Source organism: Atractosteus spatula, chromosome 10 (assembly GCF_055471065.1).
Source record: "Atractosteus spatula isolate fAtrSpa1 chromosome 10, fAtrSpa1.hap1, whole genome shotgun sequence".
Lineage (NCBI taxonomy): Eukaryota > Metazoa > Chordata > Actinopteri > Semionotiformes > Lepisosteidae > Atractosteus > Atractosteus spatula.
This window is the reverse complement of record NC_142715.1, coordinates 7,446,274-7,469,128: the sequence shown is the minus strand read 5'-3', so window position 1 is coordinate 7,469,128 and position 22,855 is coordinate 7,446,274. Positions and strand designations below refer to the sequence as shown.

Sequence of the window (22,855 nt, the reverse complement as noted above, 5' to 3'; positions counted from 1 at the left end):
TTATGAGTGGAAAAAAATGTAGTACAGATGCACAATCCATTAAAAACCATTTAAAGAGCATAAGGATTTTCATCACATGGACTTGTTCGACTGTTGAGGATTTATGTTTTGGTGGCGGATCAATTAAAGGACAACAACCAGAAACACTATCTTCGGTCTTTCCAGAGCTGTAAGTAGTTATTCCAAGTTTATTAACTTGTCTCTGTTTTTCTATGTACTTTTCAATAGTCACTGATGTTATTTACAACAGTTATTTCTTCAAAAATTGCATCTTTTTGGACAAATCGTAAAGGATTGGCACAGTAGGCAGAGAGGTGGCTCTGTGACTCATGATCTGCAGTGGTGGTTGGAAGGTTGCTGGTTCAAATCCCATGGTTGGCAGAGGAATCCTACTCTGTTGGGCTCCTGAGCAAGGCCCCTAACTCCAAGTGCTCCAGGGGTGCTGTACAATAGCTGACCCTGTCCTCTGACCACAAGCTTCTCTCCCTGTCTGTGTGTCTCATGGAGAGTAAGCTGAGGTATGCAAAATTTTGTGTGTTACAAAAGTTCTTTTGTGAGTTGATCTCCACTAGCTGGTGGTTGTGACAGTGACATAATGCTGTTTTGTGATTGATGCTATATCAAAATATAGGGCCCGTATAATTAAACACAGAACTAAAATCATTTAATGGACTTGTACATCTGTTGCACTCCTACACTATTAACATCCATTGGCGTTGAATTTCAATTATGTTTCCACTTCATTCAGATATGTTCTCTATTTTTCAGATTGTTGGCAATGCCACATGTTAAAGGAGGACAGAGGAGTAGGAGGCCAGACCTGTGGTCAAGGGCTGGTGGAGTAGGGAATGAGATCAAAGAATTTCTGAAGTTTTCTAAGCTAGAAAAAAAAAATTAGGTGGCATGACAAGATGTGGTCAACACTGTCAAACAGAGTCCTTAGAGAGGATTGCTCCAGCAATAGGAAATGGTTATCAGTGATCTGGCATGAAGACAGAAAAAAAGTAAGAATCCAAGTGCTTAGGGCGCAGAAGGAGGTGAGTATTGGTAAGGATTCCAAACCAGATGGCAGTACACAATCTATAGTCAATATTTCAAGTCAAAGTGAGGGACATAGTTTGGAAGGCAACACAGAGCTCAGAAGTTCATCAGAAGATACAGAAGATGCATAGGCTGCACACGGCAGCACAGACAGTGGTGACATGTTTGAAGGAGAAAAAAATCTGTGTAGAATCAGAAAAAAAGCCTGAAGAGCACAGTGAACATTCCCAGGGGGCAAGCTTGCCTGGGACGTCACCTCAGGATAAAGGGGGATTAAGAAAGATTATGTCTGTGCCTAAAACTTTCCAAGTATGTCTGAAGGCTGAACAATGGAGAAAAATACCACCTCTAAAAGGTACATCTAAACTAAGATGACCATGGACCCATATCTTATATAGCGAGTTCAGGAAGATAAATCCTTGCTGCCCAATAGCCTTCAAATACCAATACATCAGGAAAGAGAACAGCAGAAAAAAAAACTTTCTTATGATTAAAGCAGTCTGTACTTTCAGTTCCTACCTTCAGTACCTTCAATTCAGTACTTTCAGTTCTTGTAATGTAAAATACATAATAACAACAAGACACAAACCAATGGGCAATGATGACATCACAATTGATGTTGTACGAGTAGGGAAAATACAACACAGTGAAAGGGAAACAAAATTTCGACAGACACGTCAGCCTTATCATTGAAAGATTGCCCGTGCCCTCACAAAAGGAATTAGCAATGTGTACTACAGGCAGCTGAGCAGAACTCCGCTTGCTGAAATTGCAGTAGGCAATTTATCTAAGGCTCACAAGCAAGTATTAAACACTTAAGCATTTACTATTCGAATACCACACTTCGTCAAAACACTGCCGCTTCTTAAGCTAATAAGTAACGGTTTTTAGCACGCATTGTGTTGTTAATGCTTATATTAAAAAAGCATAAATTCAAATAATGGAATTTGGACTGAACAAAGTAGTCCAGCCCCTTTACAACATTACATACCCACTGACTAAAGCTTAAAACTACAGCAGCAGGAGTAACAATAATGGCAACAACATGTTTGGAGTTCGGCATTTCATTTATTCTGCGGAAACATCGTATCGGAATGAACTGCCCGAGATAAAATAGTAATTGCGGCTTCAGATCGTTTTTACAGACCATTGCGTTGTTCTGTTCATGCTGACTACACGCTTTAGATTTGTCATTTACTGCAAGCGTTGCTTTTCCAGGCTTTTCTGAAATTCCTCGCATTTGAGCCAGCACTAAAACATTTCATTCCCGTCGCTGAATACATCGTGGAAACGGTATTTGCAACGTAATGCTGTCACACATGAAACCTTCTTGTTATTCGGCTCTGAGGTTTGAAAATGAAAATAAAACGGGGGTCACTTCATAGGCTTGAAAGAAGTCCAAGCAGCATAAAAACCCGCGAATTCTCACAAATTACATTGTGCTGCACCTTTCTTCTGCTGCTTTTATAAATCAGCCTTAAACATTTGAATGCATACCTTACTGCTGCTAATCACATTCACGTGTTTAAGAAGCTTTTTTCTGTCCGTTATGTTTTTGCTAAGTAGTTTCTCCGTTTTCCTCGTACTGTGATTGTCAGCGAGCACAAGAAGACTGAAACAGTGTAAAGGCAGGTAAAAAAGACAGGGTAAAACGCCTGATTGTCGGGAGTGGGATTTGAACGCGTGCCTCTATTTGGAGAGCGAAACACAAAGCTTAAAAGACACGAACCTGTGAATTTGCTGTTTTAAACCGCTCGACTATCCTGAAGAAATGGGTGCTGATTGAACCCGTTGCATCCGATTTTCCTTAACTTTAGGACGATTGATAAGACTGGACGAACACAATTTGTGGCGTTTAGCATGACATGGAAAACGGTACCGGAGCATTCGGGTCCGGACTACCAGACTCAGAAACAGTTTTTACCCCCACACTATCAAACTATTAAACTCCCAGCCTCTCTCACTCTCACCTCTCACCTATGATCTGAACCTCATAGTGCCTTCTTTCTTACCAAAAACCCAAACACACATTGAAAATCTACCTCTCCCATACATGTCAAAAGCTCACTCCCCATCATTTCTATCCCTTTATTTCATTCTTTTGATGCATGTTTTTGCACATAACCTGTTACCTTTTTGTTGTTTTGCATACTGCCTGTTGTTGTTTTTTGCACATCGGCTGTTGTCTCTGTCTTTCTTTTGTTATACAATTGTATTGTTGTTGTGTTTTTTTCTTTGTACTACTTATGTCCGAGAGCTAGCTAAATAGCATTTCGTTATACCATATACCTGTGTATGAGTATAATGACAATAAACTTGGACGTGAACTTGAACTTGACATAGTCTTGCAGGCAGTATATTATTTTATCATTTACTTGTTTAAAAAAACACGGTCTTCTCGTTCCTAAGTCAGATTTTTAGTGCTTTCGAACGTTACTTCCAACCTGGAATGACAACTCACCCGTGGAGTGGGGGGGCTGTACCAAGCGCACGTTCCTTCCCAATGCTGAGGCGATCATTCGGAAGATGGGTGTGAAGAGAGACAAGCTTTCTCGACTAAAAAACAAGGCAGGATATGCAAGAATACTAACCACTGGCGACAGTTATGTTCTCTTACTATTGAGACTCCTACATTGCGAGTTTTTTGAAGACATTGAAACTGAAGGAAAGCGGAGACAAATGAAACAGACACGGGTGGGGATTGAACCCATGATCTTCAGTTTACGAGACAGACGCCTTACCACTTGGCCACCGCGCCATCAAATAAAGATGTGAATAATGTTGTTCAAATTATTTTTTTCTGAATCTGGTTTAAATCGCCTGGAGGCAGCAACAACAATAAAAGGGATACTTAACAAGGAGATACGCTGTAGCAGTGCGACTCCAACAGATGCTCCTGAAGAGACTGGAGGTTTAAGCCAACTCTTTAGAGCGCTGGGCCGCGTTACTCTCAACAGCTCTTGTTGTTTGACCTAGTGGTTTTATAACGCGTGGAAACGACCGCAACTTCGTTTTCTGAGATGCTTTCTCTCACGTGGTGAAATCTCGACCTCTTTGGCATCTCTGGCTATAGTTCTTCTGTAGAGCAGGCTTTCACACCTCTGCTTATAGTGCCCTTGAAGTCATTTTATTTTTACAGGAAGACGCATTCCCTAACGATCTCTCCTGTTTTAGAAATGCTTCATAAGGCGTGTTTGATTCAACGGACAAACAGTATACTAATTGTACAATGCAGATTTATGCGGCATTCGTACTGGATTTGAGTGGGATTCTGAAATACTTCTTGCAAAGGTATTCAGACTTTCTTGAACCTATAATAAAAACACGGACCTGAAACTCCCTAGCTTCCAATCTCTGATGTTGCTGTCCTTAAACTCGGACGTGATGTTCTGCAGACGTGTGCATAATGTCCTGTTTTCTTACAGTGTACACATTTTGCTGTTCACGCTCCGCATTCATCTGCTTTGTGCATTGTTAGTCCGCACCTGTAACATGTAATGTCAGCCGTCCCCTGTTCTTCTACAGTATATCTCTAGCATGACTGCGTCCTGCTGCTCGGCTTTTGTTTGTAAAGTTTGAGCGAGCGCCCCGTTCAGTGTCACTTTGTCACTGTGGTCAGAAAGCATTCTTGATTCTGCTTGAGCTGCTTCATGAATTCTAGCGACTGTAAGAGCTCTTTCTAAAGTCAGCCCTTCCTCCTGCAGCAATTTATAGTCTCTTATGTGCACATTTTTCCACAAGTTGATCTCTTAACATGTCAGTTTCCAATACTCCAAAGTCACAAGATTTAGCCAGTCCTCTTAGTGCAGTCACAAAAGCATCAACAGATTCGTCCTGAGACTAAGTTCTCTGCCTAAATTTATGCCGTTCCAAAACCACATTTCTCTGCGGTGTAAAGTAAGCGTCTAAGGCAGCTACAGTCTGTTCATATGTACCTTTTTCAACAGGGAGGTTGGCGAAAATCCGCTGCACGGGCACCCAGATACAGTGCAGTAATGTAGCACGTCTCACGGCATCCGGAGCTTCTGTAGATCCACTGGCTATTTAAAAAAATCTGTACGACTCCATCCATATCTTGTATTCCGCATACAAATCCGGAGCTCCGAGTTTCAGTAGAAGCGGTAGAAAAAGCTGGGCATAAGCAAAGCTTCTCGGCGCGGCTGCCATATCTTCCATGGCGCAAGCTAAACGAAAAGTCCGAAAATTCAAAAGTTCGTTTCTACCAGCAAGAGAACTAAAATCTGCAGTGTTCTGCTCGCTTTGAGTCCGTCAAGCACTCATCTCTCGTCGCCATAAATGTTGTGTATCTTAATAAAGAGACGTTTTTATATTATTTTAACTATTTTGTTAACTACACAGATCACGCCCTTACACCATATATTCCCGCCTTCTACTCTCTCGTTCTGTTGTCTCGCGATGTCTACTCACTATACTACATTTAGCATGACTTCTTGTTGCAGTTGAGCTCAAAGCTGGAGATGATCTCCATATTCTACCGCACTAACTAGTCCGAAACGTAGTACACAGTACACACTTTTTAAGCGAAGTCAGGTTGTTAAAAAATTAAACCAGCGCCCTGTCACAGAAACGTACCCCGGTCTCCCGCGCAACAAGCGGGGGTACTCAGCACTATACTAACGAGGAGCGCTTGTCTGCAGCTGAGCGTCAGCTTTGTTTACTGTCAGCAGTCATTTCCTCATTTCCAAAGACTTTTTCACCTGCTCTCAGCTTTTAAAGACGGTCATAAACGCTCAAGAAGTAATTCATGTCAGTTTGAAGTCTGTTTCTGTTGTCTCAGCTCTTGATAAAGAAAAGCCGTGCGTGGGAGACTCCCTCTCTGAAGAAGTTTGCCGTCACCCTGCGAGGGAGAAGAGCCATCAATCACCGAGGCAACCACTGAGACAGTTAACATTAAACACGTGAAATGCGAGATGTTGTGATTTTTTTCTCGCTTAAGGCTTCTATCGTTTCTACTCTAACGAGAAAGACCTCTTTATTAGAAGTGATATTTTAACAAACGTCTCCAGGGTTAATTGCGACCTGAACTCAACGCCTTAGACCACCAGCCATCTTGCCTGTGGTACTTATAATGAAGTATATATTTTATTTCTTTCTACTCGTTGATAAGAAAAAAGTGAAATCATGTAATTAGGGAAATGTCTTTTTTTCATGGGGAAAACTAGCCCGAGCAAATGTAAAGTTTAGAGCAGCGCTCAATAAAAATGATCAGAAACCGAAAGCGCTTCTTATACGGATCAGTATATTCCGATACCACTGGTTCTGCAGAAGAAATAAGAAAAGCCGAACTCAAAGCACTGTGTTGCCATTACGGCTACTCCATCTGCAGCTGCTTTAAGATTACTCACACTGTGTTGCCATTAAGGCTACCTAGTTAAAAAAAAACTTATCGTCACCTTTTTGAACGTGATTATTAGACACCCGTTAAATCTCCACCGAGGTTTCTTGAGAGATCGTTCAGCGAGCGAGTAATAAAAAACTAATTCGCTTCCAACCTCTGCTGTCGCTGTAAACTCGGACGTGATGTTCTACAGATGTGCAGTGTGCCTTTCCTCTTGTCTTATTCAAGAGTACTCACTGTGTGAGCTCCTCACTGCGTGTTCTGTACTCTACTGTGATTTAATTTAGATGATTACGTGGAGTAGAGTGACAAGATCTACTTGAACATTTTCGGTTTGTGAAATGAAACACTAAATACACTACTGTAAATACAAGTAATGGACATTTAAAATAACCACAGTACAGCTAGAAGAGTGAAAGATAAAGGACTATTTAGAATGATATTCACAATAGACTTAAGAACAGTACAGCCGCCCGAACACGGACTTGAACCCTGGGCTCTCAGATTAAAAGTCTGATGCTCTACCGACTGAGCTATCCGAGCTCTGAAAGAAAGCTGACACTGTCGGGATCCTCGCAAGTCACGTGTCTCTTGTGCCGAAGAGCAGTCATACCTGACCCGTCTGGAATGACCACTGACAGACTTTATCCAGAAGCGACGGCACCACTCCCAGTAGAATGAGTGAGAAATACAGCATGACATGGGTAGTTAAGGGGCTCCCACAATCCATCTTTCCTCACATTACTGATTTTTTTCAATAGCATTTTGACCTTTTTTCACATTCAGATTTTTTTACATTTAATAAAATCTTTTAATCAACAACATTAAAAAGAAAACAAATGGAACATTTTTGGAACAATAATTAAAAAAAAAAACTTTCAATGCCTTGGTTGTATATGTGTGCACACCCTTTATAAAAGGAGTTGCAACAGTGCTGAAATTTAAAGAGCATTTCTGTAGAGAAAACAGCATTTTTTCTGCCTTGATGTTAAGCTTAGGGAGCCTGTCTTTTAGAAATTCTGTTTCTTAACACCTTGCACAGCCTCCTGACAGACTAACAAATACTTTTTGGAGAAATTGGCTCACACACCGGAAGACACTAACGTTTATTTACGTTAGAGTATGTGAATAACAGTTTAACCGAAAAAGTTTGTAATTGTGATTTTGTTAAAATTCATTAAATCGTCTATCAACAGTAAGAAATTATTAAGAAATTGTTTTATTTCATAAACTATAAGACAATTAAGAGAGTTTAAAGGTCATATCCGTCGCTTATGTTCTTTTAACTCTAGCGTTCAGGATCCAAACCCAGGTGCGGACGGTTGTGTTTCTTGAATCTCTTGTAATCATCAAAAGTCGATGTGTAGTCCTTCACTACTTTCTCGAGTTGTGCCATGGATATTTTATACGATCAATACTTGTCATGCTCTTTTGCATTTTCCTTAACAAACGGAAAAAGTTCAAAGTGTGTTTATGGCTGTGCTTCACATCTACACGAGAGCACTTGTAACAGTACAGGACACGCAGTGAGGAGTTCGTGAAGCTTTCAGTTCAGTGCGGAGTTCAGAAGGAGGATTCGCTCGCTGAATGATCTGTCAAGAAAATCCCGGGTGAGATTCAACAGGTGTTTTCTGCAACAGCCACGACAAGTGTGAAGCAATCTCTGGATTTCCTGAATTTGAACTAAATTATTAGTTCAATTAATTTAGGATTTAACAGAACTTAATGAGGTACATTTAAAACAGCAGCGCAACTCTGCAGCACGTCGAGTGTGCCTGCATTTAATTGTGTAAACCTGGCTCTCTCTGAACACGATCAAAGAGTTCTCACTCCACAGAAGATTGCGATGTGAGTACTGTAATATAAAGCACCTGGAGCACCACTGAGATGGAAAAGGTTATGGAACAGACTTAGAGATGTGCAGATGCTCACTGATCACAATACACCACTCACGAAGAATGCCTGCAGTTTCCCACTTTCGCGTTTCCTCTACTACAGAGTAAATTAATGGGAATGAAGAAATAAGGAAAGAAAAATAATCGCATTGAAGCTTCAAGAGACTGGGTACAACTTAATCTGTTATTTTTGTATCCAGTCACACGTGCGACGGTGGTTAATTCCCAGACGGGGGAGAGCTTTTTTTCCACCTCCTTACTCCACTGTCTTTCAATTCTGTTTTCTTTGAAAGCTTTTTACATATTTTAAGTGCTCTTGATTAAACTATGCATAGAAAAACAGCACTACTGATGATTTTCATGGACCGATGCGCACTTGTTCTGTACAACTCGAGTGATAAAGCCCTGTCTGCAAATATTGTAAGGATCGTGTTCTTATTTGATAAGTCCTTTTGAGATGTCTTGTCAATGCACACAGGCGTTAGAGCTGAATAATTTACTTTTAGTGGTGTTTTTAAACAAAGATGGAACATGTTATTTCTATACCAGGAAGAAAGGAGCAGACTTTAACTTTAAGAGGCAAAACCGACACCTTATCAAAGCTAATATTAATTCAAATGACATCACAACAAAAGAGTGAAGCCTTGAGTGAATAAAATTAGTTTTCATTAGATGTCTGTGTCTCCATAACTTTGTAGGTGAGAGAGAGGATTGTGATCATTTGCAGGTGCTTCTCGGAAGTGCGGTGGTGGTACAGGCGCCTTCCAAATAATTGAGTCGGGTTTGAATCCCAGCCAGTGCAAACCCAAATCTTTTCAAGATAATCTGTGGTCTGCTAAGACACCTTTTGAAACACTACAACAGGTAACACCCCGTGTGAAACATCATGAGTATCTGTTAAACCTCTCTACCTGCCCGTTCCTCACACAGACATGACGAGGGTCTAGAGGGACATTTTGAGCCGTAGAAACATTTTATCATTCCGTACTTTCCTGTGCAGTCAGGCCAGTTCCACTTCAAGTGCGCCCGACAACGGAGGTCGTTTTGAAAACAACGAGAGTAAAGGGACACTGCACGTCTGCAGAACATCACGTCCGAGTTTAAGGACAGCAACATCAGAGATTGGAAGCTAGGGAGTTTCAGGTCCGTGTTTTTATTATAGGTTCAAGAAAGTCTGAATACCTTTGCAAGACGTATTTCAGAATCCCACTCAAATCCAGTACGAATGCCGCATAAATCTGCATTGTACAATTAGTATACTGTTTGTCCGTTGAATCAAACACGCCTTATGAAGCATTTCTAAAACAGGAGAGATCGTTAGGGAATGCGTCTTCCTGTAAAAATAAAATGACTTCAAGGGCACTATAAGCAGAGGTGTGAAAGCCTGCTCTACAGAAGAACTATAGCCAGAGATGCCAAAGAGGTCGAGATTTCACCACGTGAGAGAAAGCATCTCAGAAAACGAAGTTGCGGTCGTTTCCACGCGTTATAAAACCACTAGGTCAAACAACAAGAGCTGAAGAGCCGCTGTTGAGAGTAACGCGGTCGATCGCTCTAAGGAGCTGGCTTAAACCTCCAGTCTCTTCAGGAGCATCTGTTGGAGTCGCACTGCTACAGCGTATCTCCTTGTTAAGTATCCCTTTTATTGTTGTTGCTGCCTCCAGGCGATGTAAACCACATTCAGAAAAAAATAATTTGAACAACATTATTCGCCTGTTTACTCGAAGGCACGGTGGCCAAGTGGTAAGGTGTCTGTCTCGTAAACCGAAGATCGTGGGTTCAAACCCCACCTGTGCCTGTTTCACTTGTCACTGCTTTCCTTTAGTTTCAAAGTCTTCAAAAAAATCGCAATGTAGGAGTCTCAATAGTAAGAGAGCATAACTGTCGCCAGTGATTAGTATTCTTGCATATCCTGCCTTGTTTTTTAGTCGACAAAGCTTGTCTCTCTTCACACCCATCTTCCGAATGATCGCCTCAGCATTGGGAAGGAACGTGCGCTTGGTACAGCCCCCCACTCCATGGTCTGATCACAAACAGATCGGGTGAGCTGTCAGTCCAGGTTGGAAGTAACGTTCGAAAGCACTAAAAATCTGAGTTAGGAACGAGAAGACCGTGTTTTTTTAAACGAGTAAACAATAAAATAATATACTGCCTGCAAGACTATGTCAAGTTCAAGTTCAAGTCTATTGTCATTATACTCATACGCAGGTATATGGTATAACGAAATGCTATTTAGCTAGCCCTCGGACATAAGTAGTACAAAGAAAAAAACACAACAACAATACAATTGTATAACAAAAGAAAGACAGAGACAACAGCCGATGTGCAAAAAACAACAACAGGCAGTGTGCAAAACAACAAAAAGGTAACAGGTTATGTGCAAAAACATGCATCAAAAGAATGAAATAAAGGGATAGAAATTATTGGGAGTGAACTTTTGACATGTATGGTAGAGGTAGATTTTCAATGTGTGTTTGGGTTTTTGGTAAGAAAGAAGGAACTGTGAGATTCAGATCATAGGTGAGAGGTGAGGTGAGAGTGAGAGAGGCTGGGAGGTTAATAGTTTGATAGTGCGGGGGTAAAAACTGTTTCTGAGTCTGGTAGTCCGGACCCGAATGCTCCGGTACCGTTTTCCATGTCATGCTAAACGCCACAAATTGTGTTCGTCCAGTCGTATCAATCGTCCTAAAGTTACGGAAAATCGGAAGCAACTGGTGCAATCACCACCCATTTCTTCGATAGTCGAGCGGTTTAAAACAGCAAATTCACAGGTTCGTGTCTTTTAAGCTTTGTGTTTCGCTCTCCAAATAGAGGCACGGGTTCAAATCGCACTCCCGACAGTCAGGCGTTTTACCCTGTCTTTTTTACCTGCCTTTACACTGTTTCAGCCTTGTTGTGCTCGCTGACAATCACAGTACGAGGAAAACAGAGAAACTACTTAGCAAAAACATAACGGACAGAAAAAAGCTTCGTAAACACGTGAATGTGATGAGCAGCAGTAAGGTATGCATTCAAATGTTTAAGGCTGATTTATAAAAGCAGCAGAAGAAAGGTGCAGCCTTTGTGAGAATTCGCGGGTTTTTATGCTGCTTGGACTTCTTTCAAGCCTATGAAGTGACCCCCGTTTTATTTTCATTTTCAAACTTCAGAACCGAATAACAAAAAGGTTTCATGTGTGACAGCATTCCGTTGCAAATACCGTTTCCACAATGTATTCAGCGACGGGAATGAAATATTTTAGTGCTGGCTCAAATGCGAGGAATTTCAGAAAAACCTGGAAAAGCAACGCTTGCAGTAAACAACAAATTTAAAGCGTGTAGTCAGCATGAAGAGAACAACGCAATGCTCTGTAAAAACGATCTGAAGCCGCAATTACTCTTTTATCTCGGGCAGTTCATTCCGATACGATGTTTCCGCAGAATAAATGAAATGCCGAACTCCAAACATGTTGTTGTCATTATTGTTACTCCTGCTGCTGTAGTTTTAAGCTTTAATCAGTGGGTATGTAATGTTGTAAAGGGGCTGGACTACTTTGTTCAGTCCAAATTCCATTATGTGAATTTATGCTTTTTTAATATAAGCATTAATAATACAATGCGTGCTCAAAAACCATTACTTATTAGCTTAAGAAGCGGCAGTGTTTTGACAAAGTGTGGTATTCGAACAGTAAATGCTGAAGTGTTTAATACTTGCGTGTGAGCAGATCTCCCTCGACTTAGACAAACTCTTGTTTGGCCGATGATTTCAGATCAAAATCTCAATCAAGTGGAAAGAAAGCTGAATTACGCAAAGGTCATATAAGGCACTGGGTATCACTGTTACGCCATCAGGTCATGCTAGGAGGATTGGGGGGATCAAATTGACACAGAGGGACCCAATGTGGGGGCTGAACCCACAGTTCTGAGATTAAGAGATTCATGCTCTATTGATTGCGCCTATATAACTCTTGTGCTACAGCAGTAATGTTTCTGGGTGTGGATGGACATGACATAATAGGCTGACAGCAGGAACACGTGGCCCACAGGCAGTGACAGTATCGCTATCACATTTGGCTGCAGTATATTGTGTTGAGAGCAGCAATAACTTTCCTGCAGAGATGGGAGTGCCTTTAATACAGCTCTTTCAATCGGACAGAGTAACAGGAACCGACCTAAAGTTTCTGCTGTGGATCCATCTCCAAGTGGGGGAAAGAGACAGTAAAATAGCGATGAAGAAACAGAAAGAATTGTGCTCTTTGCAAAGTAGGAAAGAGGTGGTCAGACACATAAAACAGCTTGGTGATAATTTGCAGCAACAGTTTTAGGTTATTTAGTACAAGGATTTCTCTTCATGTTCCTTAAGATGTGTAATTTGTATGTTGGTTGTATGAGAACAGTTTCTTCTAAAGTCCTGTCAATTGACAGTGGAGAGCTAGCTGGTGCACCTCTTCAAGAAGACTCTCTTTAAGGTGATTACAAGTTTCTCCAACAAATCTGTGTCATATTTTTAAAATAATTTAGCTAATGAGCAACGAGAGTATAAATGAATTCTCCCACCCTCCATTCAAAGATAAAACTCCATGTGCGAGTCTAAGTTTCCTTGGAGCTAATGATGTTCGTCATTATTGGACATTCCCAGTGATATTGACTAAGGAGCTCAATTTTAACGTGTTGTAGTTCAACATGAACAAAATATTCGTATCCCCTGCAAGTATCGGCAAGGTCAGTGATATTCTCAACAATGTGTGCCATTGCAATTCGTGCAATTCGTGCCATACTTTTTCCCAATGTATTCTGACATGCCAAGATCAGAGGGTCATATTTTAACTGGTGCATTAAAATTTTTTGTACTTCAGGATTTTGATAGTCTGTTACATTGTCTTTCACACGTCGGTGTCAGAACTGTGAGACATTTTCATAATTGGGGGGGAAGGCCGTAGCAATAAGCAGAAAGTGCAATCACCTTTTCCCAGTGTAAGTCCGTGTTATGGTGAGTTTTCAAAATTGGTTTGCGATTTTCTGAAATATATTCCATACAAAAATATAATTTGGACAGTCGCTATTTATTTGGATATTCCCTTTCACTGAGGATGTCTACAGTATTCCAGCCGAATTAGTACTGATCGAAGAGAGCCATCTACAGGCGAAAGGCGACATAACATCACAGCAGCAGCATTTAAGGTGGAACGAAAAACGCGAAGAAGAAGCTGGCGAATAAGAAGCCAACTTCAGCCTCGTAGCAGACCCTGGGAGGCACGCTCAAAATAATCATCTTTCCCAGTACTTCAGAGTCATAATTAGAGCGCTTTACTGCAATTTTATGTGATCGATGGAAGATGTGAAGCCATCGAGCCTGTACTGCGATTCACATTGAAATTGAAGCCATTTCTCATGCTTTCTCTCATTGTCGGGGCTGCAATTGCGTGTAAAGGAGGCGACTTGAAAATGAAACGTGCAATCACCTTACAGAGGGTCTTCACGACGGGGTGCGTCAGCTAGTTCTCCATTATTGTCAATTTACTGGACTTCTGAAGAAACCTATCGACATCGAAAATACAAACTGCACAGCTTAAGGCACATGAAGAGATCCGTGTGCTGATTGACTCGAAAATGTCCCTACAAATAATCCGCCGGGTTGATTTACTTGTCCGACCACCTCCCTCCGTCCCTCTTTGCTGTTAGCACAATTCTTTCAGTTTCTTTTCTTGTATTTTCCTTGCTATTTTACTGTTGCTTTTCCCCATGAGGAGATGGATCCACAACCGAAACCGTTTTCACCCTGTGTTTCTGCAGCGTCAGTCTGTATGAGGAGCACAACTCGCACAGCTCCAGTGGCGCAATCGGTCAGCGCGCGGTACTTATACAGCAGTGCACAGCGGAGTCATGCCGAGGTTGTGAGTTCAAGCCTCACCTGGAGCAGTGTCTTTAGCTACTGAAAGCAACTGTCGAGTTTAGATACTCTTAGGTATTTGATGGAGATAAATTAACATCAAACGAACAAGTAAAGGTAAAGGTTTATTTCGAGTCACAATCAAAGAAGGCTCCACAGCTGAAACATTGTGTTTCCTTCTCTATTCAGCATGGAATGTGTACCTCCAGTTGACCTGCACACAAATATATGAGAGAGGTCTACTGAGATGAGTGGAGCACTGAAGACTTGATAAAGCTCTTGCATTAGATTCTGTTTTTTTTGTTCCCCAGATTTGTTTTTAAATGTTCTTTTTCTTTTGAAGTTGTTGCGTTTGGTTGTTTTTTTATAGTTGTTAGACAACTACAGGGATTTACCTAGGTTCCCGGAAGACTTCTCATTTTGTGTTTGTTGTGTTTTTGGGTTACAACTATTTTTTTTCTGTTAATAGGACCCCACGCATTACTGTGGGACTAGTTAACTTCAGTTCTTACATTGTACCTGAAATGACCTCAATAACTACTACTCTGTTTCCCTTTTTTTAAAAAAAAGGCAAAACTGATGTTTGTTTCTCCTTGTTGCTGATTGGTAGCTACAACGGGTCAGTTGCAACAAACTTGGCCTCTGAAATTTGTCAGCAGCTCTGTACTGAACCTGTTCTCAATTGCAACAAACCTAAAATAACAGCTGCTGCCCATTAGATGTTACTGAAGTAGCAGACTAAGCGGAACAATAGATTACATTGGAACTGTCCTGAATGTAGTGGAAATAATATCGTCCTTAAGTAATGAACTGATGCACCACTTGTTTGAAAATTATTTTTATATTTAACTAAAATTGCTTTCCAGACACTACAATTATTCACAAGGAATTTTATCATTACATATTTTATTAATAAAAGCATGATATCTAAATAATAAAGTTTAATGTTATCTTTAACATTAGTACTTTAGTAGCTGTATTATGCTTTTGTGAATTTCCAGGTATCCCGGTGGAGAGAACTGAAATTAAGGAAATACATATTTAAAGGGGTGTAAGTCTTAAATGAGTTCTGTTACATCTGGGTGTTAATTGAATAGATTTGTTGTATTATTTAATTTGATTTGACTCTACACTTCTGTTTCTCATGAGAAAATATTGGGGATTTGGAGATACAGATAATAAGTTGTACTATACAGGCAAATGTATGGTTCCCTTAATGAAGGAACTGTTATCATTACCCTTTTCAACATTATTATTTAAGACAGTCTTTCAGAACAGTATTCTCGTATTAGTGGTGTTACAGATTCGGTCAGTGAAACCAAAACCAAGTAGTGAACCCACTTGCGGGAGCCAACTGAGACGAGTCGTGATCCTATTACCGTAGCCGAAGGAGAGAGCCGAGAGTCCAAGGGAAGCCAGTGATCCAAACCGAGAGGGAGTAGCCAAAGCCAAACCGTAATCCAAAACCGTAGACGAAGGGGAGAGCCGAGAATCCAAGGGAAGCCAGTGATCCAAACCGAGAGGGAGTAGCCAAAGCCAAACCGTAATCCAAAACCGTAGACGAAGGGGAGAGCCGAGAATCCAAGGGAAGCCAGTGATCCAAACCGAGAGGGAGTAGCCAAAGCCAAACCGTAATCCAAAACCGTAGACGAAGGGGAGAGCCGAGAATCCAAGGGAAGCCAGTGAACCAAACTAGAAGAAAGCAACCGAAGCCGAGCCGTAATCCAATAGACGTATTAAAAGGAAAAAAACAAAGTCGGAACCAGAACAGTACAAGGAGGTTGAAGGCGTAGCGCAACTAAGAAGCTCGAAAGGGAAACCAATACTGAGCGAGGAGGTAGGGAAAGACTAATGCTTAAATACCAGATGAGACGGAGGTGTGGTGGTGAACGCGTACCGTGATAGGTGGACTGATGAACTAAGGCTACGCCTTCTTCTGCCTCTTTCGTTGCCGAGAGGCAGGGATCGTAACATTACCCCCCTCTCTATGGGCGGCTCCCGACGCCCTAGCTGGACGATTAGGGAAATTCTGATGGAAATCCCGGATCAGGTTTGATTCCAGTATATCTCTTTCCGCTACCCATGACCGCTCCTCTGGACCGTAGCCTTCCCAATCCACTAGGTATTGCAGGGATCCACGAGACCATCGGGAATCTAAGATCTTATTTACGGTGTAGGCAGGAAGTCCATCAATTACACGAGGTGGTGGGGGTCTTTGTTGCGGTTTAGACAGAGTGGATCTGCGAAAGGGCTTAAGGAGGGAAACATGGAACGTAGGGTGAATCCTGAGGGTAGGAGGCAAGGCCAGCCGATAAGTTACAGGGGTAACCTGGGTGAGGACACGAAAAGGGCCGATGAACCTGGGAGCAAACTTGCCAGAAGGTTGCTTTAGAGGAAGGTTGTGGGTAGATAACCAGACAAATTGTCCACGTCGAAATCTGGGTACGGTTCGACGGCGCCGATCCGCCGCGGTCTTCTGCCGAGCTGCAGTGTGAAGAAGGGCGGCTTTAGCCTTCTTCCAGAATTCCTGTAGGTTAGTGATATATTCTTGAACAGAAGGAACTTCTGTATCCGGTGGGGAGTCCGGGAAGAGAGGGGGCTGATAACCTAAGGCACACTTGAATGGTGACATGCCGGTCGATGAAGTATACAAAGAATTATGAGCATATTCTGCCCATGGAAGCAATGATACCCAGTTATCTTGGGTAGATGAGATATATGCCCGTAAGTAGGTTAGCAGTTCTTGATTCATACGTTCAGTTTGACCATTGGCCTGCGGGTGGTAAGCAGAAGTAAGCGAAACTGAGGCTCCCAGTGATTTACAGAAGGCCTTCCAAAATCGTGAAATAAACTGGGGGCCCCTATCGGAAACAATGTCTTTAGGGATGCCATGAAGACGGAAGATATGCAGTACGAACAGGTCTGCTAGTTCCCTAGCTGAGGGCAGGGAAGGTAGGGGAATAAAATGGGCAGATTTCGAGAAACGATCTACTACAACCAGGACTGTCGTGTATCCTTGGCTTGGTGGAAGGTCAGTAATGAAATCAACTGAGAGGTGGGTCCAAGGACGGTCGGGGATAGGTAAGGGTTGAAGAGAGCCTGCCGCCCTCATCCGAGAAGACTTGATTCGGGAACATATTGAGCAGGCTTGGACATACTCCTTGACATCTTTAACCATGGTTGGCCACCAGAAATCTCTAGAGATGAACTCCAGGGTACGTCGGAATCCAGGGTGTCCGGCGAAACGGGAGTCATGTCCCCATTGCAAGACAGAAGATCTGACTGGGGTCGAGACAAATAACTTGTCCTGAGGGCACTGAGGAGGTACTGTTTGTCCAGCCAAGGCGCGTCTAACTATGACTTCTATGTCCCATCTGACCGCTGCCAGGAATCTACCAGAAGGGATGATGGGTTCCGGAAGTAGTTCAGCCTCAGGGGGGTCGTGGATCCGTGAGAGTGCGTCAGCTTTGATGTTCTTAGAGCCTGGAGTGTAGGTGATAAGGAAATTAAATCTGTTGAAAAAAAGGGACCATCTGGCCTGGCGAGGACATAGACGTTTGGCCGATTGTAAATACTCAAGGTTTTTGTGATCTGTGTATATCAAAAAGGGATGATGAGCTCTCTCCAGCCAGTGCCTCCATTCCTCCAATGCTAACTTAATAGCCAGAAGCTCACGGTTACCAACATCGTAGTTCATCTGTGCAGGAGATAACTTCTTAGAAAAGAAGGCGCAGGGGTGAAGAATCTGTTTTTCTCCATGGCGTTGAGAGAGAACAGCGCCCACACCATGGCCAGAAGCATCCACCTCAACGACAAAAGGCAAAGAAGGATCAGGGTGTTTCAGGATGGGGGCGGTGGTGAAAAGGTGTTTCAGGTGCCGAAATGCCTCTTCTGCTTGAGGGGTCCATTTACCTTGTCTGGGTCCTTTGCGGGTTAAACAGGTTATGGGAGCAACCACCGAGCTGAAGTTTCGAATAAACTTTCTATAGAAGTTGGCGAAGCCAAGAAACCGTTGTATGTGTTTAAGGTTCTTGGGTGTGGGCCAATCAGTAATAGCGGAGACTTTACTTGAGTCCATTTCCACCCCTTCTGGAGAGATGATGTAACCTAAAAAGTGAATCCTAGAAGCATTGAAAGTGCACTTCTCCAGTTTAGCATAAAGTTTATTCTTTATGAGCCAGGTGAGTACTTCTCTGACATGTAGAACATGATCCTGGAAGGTATTAGAGAAAATTAGAATGTCATCAAGGTATACTAAGACAAACCTTTGTATCAGATCCCGAAAAATATCGTTAATAAAGGTTTGAAACACTGCCGGGGCATTTACCAAACCAAAAGGCATGACCAAATACTCGTAGTGTCCATGGGTTGTCATAAACGCTGTCTTCCACTCATCCCCTTCCCGAATACGGATTAAATTATAGGCCCCCCGTAGATCCAGTTTAGTGAAGATCTTGGCCCCATGCACGGACTCAAGTGCTGCCGGGATTAGGGGCAAAGGGTACCGGTTTTTAATAGTGATTTCATTAAGGCCACGATAATCAATACAGGGACGGAGCCCACCATCCTTCTTTTCCACAAAAAAGAAACTGGCACAAGCAGGTGAAGTAGATGGGCGTATAATTCCAGCCTTTAGAGAATCTTGTATATATATTTTCAGGGCTTCTGATTCCGTATTGGAGAGCGGAAATATACGACCCCTAGGAGGAATAGATCCAGGCAAAAGGTCTATGGCACAGTCATAGGATCGGTGGGGTGGGAGAGCCAAGGCCTCTTGCTCATTAAAGGCTTCCTGTAGATCAGAATATTGGGGAGGTATCGTAGGAACGCCAGAAGGGGGCGTTTCCGTGAGTGCAACTCTTACAGGCAGACGACAGCACCTACCAATACATTGGGGTCCCCAAGTTAAAATTTCTCTACGGGACCATGAAATGGTAGGGTCATGCTGTTGGAGCCAGGGAAATCCTAGTACAAGAGGATGTGATGGGGTCTCGATGAGATAAAACCAGATATCTTCTACATGTGTGGCGCCAATTTGAAATCTTATTAGATCAGTTCGCCATCTTATAAGTCCTGGAGACACTGGAGAACCATCAATAGATAGTACACGAAGAGGAGGAGTCACCTGGGTCAGGGGAAGTTTCCAAACTAGAGCTAAGGAGACGTCGAGGAAGTTCCCCGCTGCCCCCGAGTCAATAAAAGCTAGAAGTGGGATCTGTTTATTACCCCAAAACAAAGTAGACATAATAGACAATCCTGAGGAACACTTAGCAGATTGAGTCAACTCACTCACCCCAGGATCTTGAGCAGTTGGGAGGCGCCTCAGAGACGAACATAAGGCAGGGCAGTCAGCTTTAAAGTGTCCTAATTTTCCACAGTACATACAGCAGCCCTCTCATCTGCGTCTCTCTCTTTCTTCAGGAGTTAACCGGGCGTGGGCAATTTCCATGGGTTGTTCTGAGTCTAGAGTGTTGGTAGGTGGTGGCTGAGGAACCTCTTGTATCTGTGTCTGAGACCGTTCTCTATTCCTCTGATGAAATCTAAACTCTAACTCTAACACCTGGGAAATCACTTCCTCCAAGGTTCTGCCCGGCTGTGGCATAGTTACCAGGCGATCCTTTATTTCTTCACATAATCCTTGCAGGAAAAAAAAAATTAGGACCTCATTATCCCAGGGAGTCTCTGCTGCTGCCACTTGAAAGTCTATGGCATAATCCTGTGCAGACCTGCAGCCCTGACGGATAGATGAGAGGCGGTAGGCGGAGTCTTGACCAGCTGCGAAACGACAAAAAACCCCCTTGAATTTCTCTAGAAAGAGATCATAGTCCTGTACCTCAGGAGCCCCGCGATCGAGTAAGGCAGTAGCCCATTCCAGAGCACGGCCAGTTAACAGAGAAACTACGAAGGCAATCTTGTCTTGAGGAGAAAAAAAAGCTACCGGATGGAGCCTGAAAACCTGCGCACACTGTGCCAAGAAGCCCCGGCATTTTGTAGGGTTGCCGTCAAACCTGTCAGGGGGTGTGAGAGGAAGAGGTCGAGGAGCAGGTGTAGAAGCTGGCGGAGGCGGAGCCGAAGTGGCAGCTCCAGCGTTACTTACACTATTACCAGTAGGCGGCATTGCCGACAGGTGCGCAGAAATCTGTTGTACGGAAGCCTGTAACTGGAGTAAGGCTTGCCAGTGCTGATCCAAAACCGAGCGAATTTCCTCTTGCTCCGCTGGGTCCATGTTAAGTGGCTCAGTATTCTGTTACAGATTCGGTCAGTGAAACCGAAACCAAGTAGTGAACCCACTTGCGGGAGCCGACTGAGACGAGTCGTGATCCTATTACCGTAGCCGAAGGAGAGAGCCAAGAGTCCAAGGGAAGCCAGTGATCCAAACCGAGAGGGAGTAGCCAAAGCCAAACCGTAATCCAAAACCGTAGACGAAGGGGAGAGCCGAGAATCCAAGGGAAGCCAGTGATCCAAACCGAGAGGGAGTAGCCAAAGCCAAACCGTAATCCAAAACCGTAGATGAAGGGGAGAGCCGAGAATCCAAGGGAATCCAAACCGAGAGGGAGTAGCCAAAGCCAAACCGTAATCCAAAACCGTAGACGAAGGGGAGAGCCGAGAATCCAAGGGAAGCCAGTGAACCAAACTAGAAGAAAGCAACCGAAGCCGAGCCGTAATCCAATAGACGTAGTAAAAGGGAAAAAAACAAAGTCGGAACCAGAACAGTACAAGGAGGTTGAAGGCGTAGCGCAACTAAGAAGCTCGAAAGGGAAACCAATACTGAGCGAGGAGGTAGGGAAAGACTAATGCTTAAATACCAGATGAGACGGAGGTGTGGTGGTGAACGCGTACCGTGATAGGTGGACTGATGAACTAAGGCTACGCCTTCTTCTGCCTCTTTCGTTGCCGAGAGGCAGGGATCGTAACAAGTGGCTATAGTCTAATGATAACGGTGGTGAAACAGGCGAAATGTGTGGAAAGATTTGGAGATGGAACAGGAGACTCATACAGTCGATAGAAAGGTTGGGTAGGATTGCACACACCACCATGCCAGTGCTTAGTATAGTGGTTTAAAAACATAATAAGTGATTTAACAACATCAACTGCACTACTGAGAGCTCAGCTCCACTACTAGTAATACATCGCCCCTTTTTGTCAATTAGATAGATGTGTTTTCTACATGTATTTAATTAGTGCTTCTTTCGTTTTAACTGATTTAAAATAGAATCTCTATAAAACAGATAAATGTGTATGTGTCGCGCTGAAATTCACACACGAGTAAGGAAAGATATCGCGTTTAGGAAGAAATCCAGGGTGATGACCCCGCTGAATGGAAACAGCCTCATACATGAGTGGCATGTGCTCTACCACTGAACTGAACTCCCGACAACTACCTTTATCTGCAGCACTTTTAGGAAGAGTGAGGAGTCTACAAGCCCAGAAAACGTGAGGAGAATTCAGAACAGGAGGCTTTTCACCTTTCACTCAGCTTTCGTTGGACGTCTAAGTGAATGACAAATTTTCACTTTTTGATTAAAGAAAATAAAAAACACCTTTCTTCCAGCCAGATTCAAACCAGAGACCGAAGGATTCCTCACTGTTCCCACTATATTCTTCCGCTCTAACAACTGAGTTATCAAAAACACAGGAATCCCACCTTTTGTCATACAAAAAGCACAATGGAGTGCAGTGTTCCTATTTATTTAAATCCCAGTTCAAAATCAAATCTCATTCCCATAGTCCTGATTAGCTTAAATTTAAGCAATTAACCAGGCTTCTACTGTATAAACTTCTAGAGATATTACAAATTGTTTGAAGGGACATCATTTCAGATGGAAATTGACTTTTTTTCTAGTGGGATCACATTAAACCTTTCTTTTGGATTGAGAACAGGATCATTGTGAGATTCAAAACACATCTGTCTTTGCTTCTTTCAAGGATGAATGGATTATTGAGATGCAAACATTGGTTCAAATCAAAACAAAATTGTGCTATATAGTACTTCTGTTTTTATTTTCAGCTACCAAAATTTAGCCTTAGTTGTAAAATTCCATATTAATATTCAATATTAAGTAGATTCAAACATGCACAGTAGAGAAACAGAATTAATTAAGTAAATGTTTCACTAACATTTAAGTGCAACCTATTGATCGTCTTTGGCCAGTGAATTGCATAAGGCACCACACAACTTTTACTGGAAGAAAAACTGTGTGTTCTGAGTGGCTGCATCTGTATATAATGTTATTCAGATAAGTTTAGGTGGAGGTCAAATTCTAACCTCGTACTTCTGCTTCCCTGCTAATAACAGCTCTCTGGCTACAGAGGGTGCTGCGCACCTCTTTTCTATCCCCTCCCTCCACCGCAACACCACTGCTGCAGGATTTTCTCCCTGGAGAGGGGATGTGAAGACACTGATCTCTTACCAGCACTATGCTTTCTTCAGCCAGGGAAGTTAAACCCAAAGCACTGAGCACTCAATACCTTGATATTCATCATCTGGCTACAGTATTAATATACTTCTTTACCAAGCTGCTGGATCTGTGAAGTTCTATCATCATGGAAACATTATTTGTATCAGGAAGTATGATGTGGAAACACAATGTACGTCCTTTCAAAAGCTCACAGCTGTACTACTCTAAAACATCATTCTAAATTGCTAGAGAGGAAAACAATCTTAGCTTGATACATTGTTGTGCAAGATTCT

At 42.6% G+C, this 22,855-nt stretch overlaps 3 non-coding genes across 3 annotated transcripts; 2 read left to right on the top strand and 1 right to left on the bottom strand.

Moving 5' to 3' along the window:
- Positions 1 to 3,727: 3,727 nt before the first annotated feature.
- Positions 3,728 to 3,799, bottom strand: trnat-cgu (transfer RNA threonine (anticodon CGU)). The gene has a single exon. It is a non-coding gene; the product is annotated as a tRNA-Thr (tRNA).
- A 6,222-nt stretch (positions 3,800 to 10,021) lies between these two features.
- On the top strand, positions 10,022 to 10,093 carry trnat-cgu (transfer RNA threonine (anticodon CGU)). The gene has a single exon. It is a non-coding gene; the product is annotated as a tRNA-Thr (tRNA).
- Positions 10,094 to 14,098: 4,005 nt separating this feature from the next.
- trnai-uau (transfer RNA isoleucine (anticodon UAU)) lies at positions 14,099 to 14,192 on the top strand. Its single transcript has 2 exons — positions 14,099 to 14,136; positions 14,157 to 14,192. It is a non-coding gene; the product is annotated as a tRNA-Ile (tRNA).
- Positions 14,193 to 22,855: the final 8,663 nt, after the last annotated feature.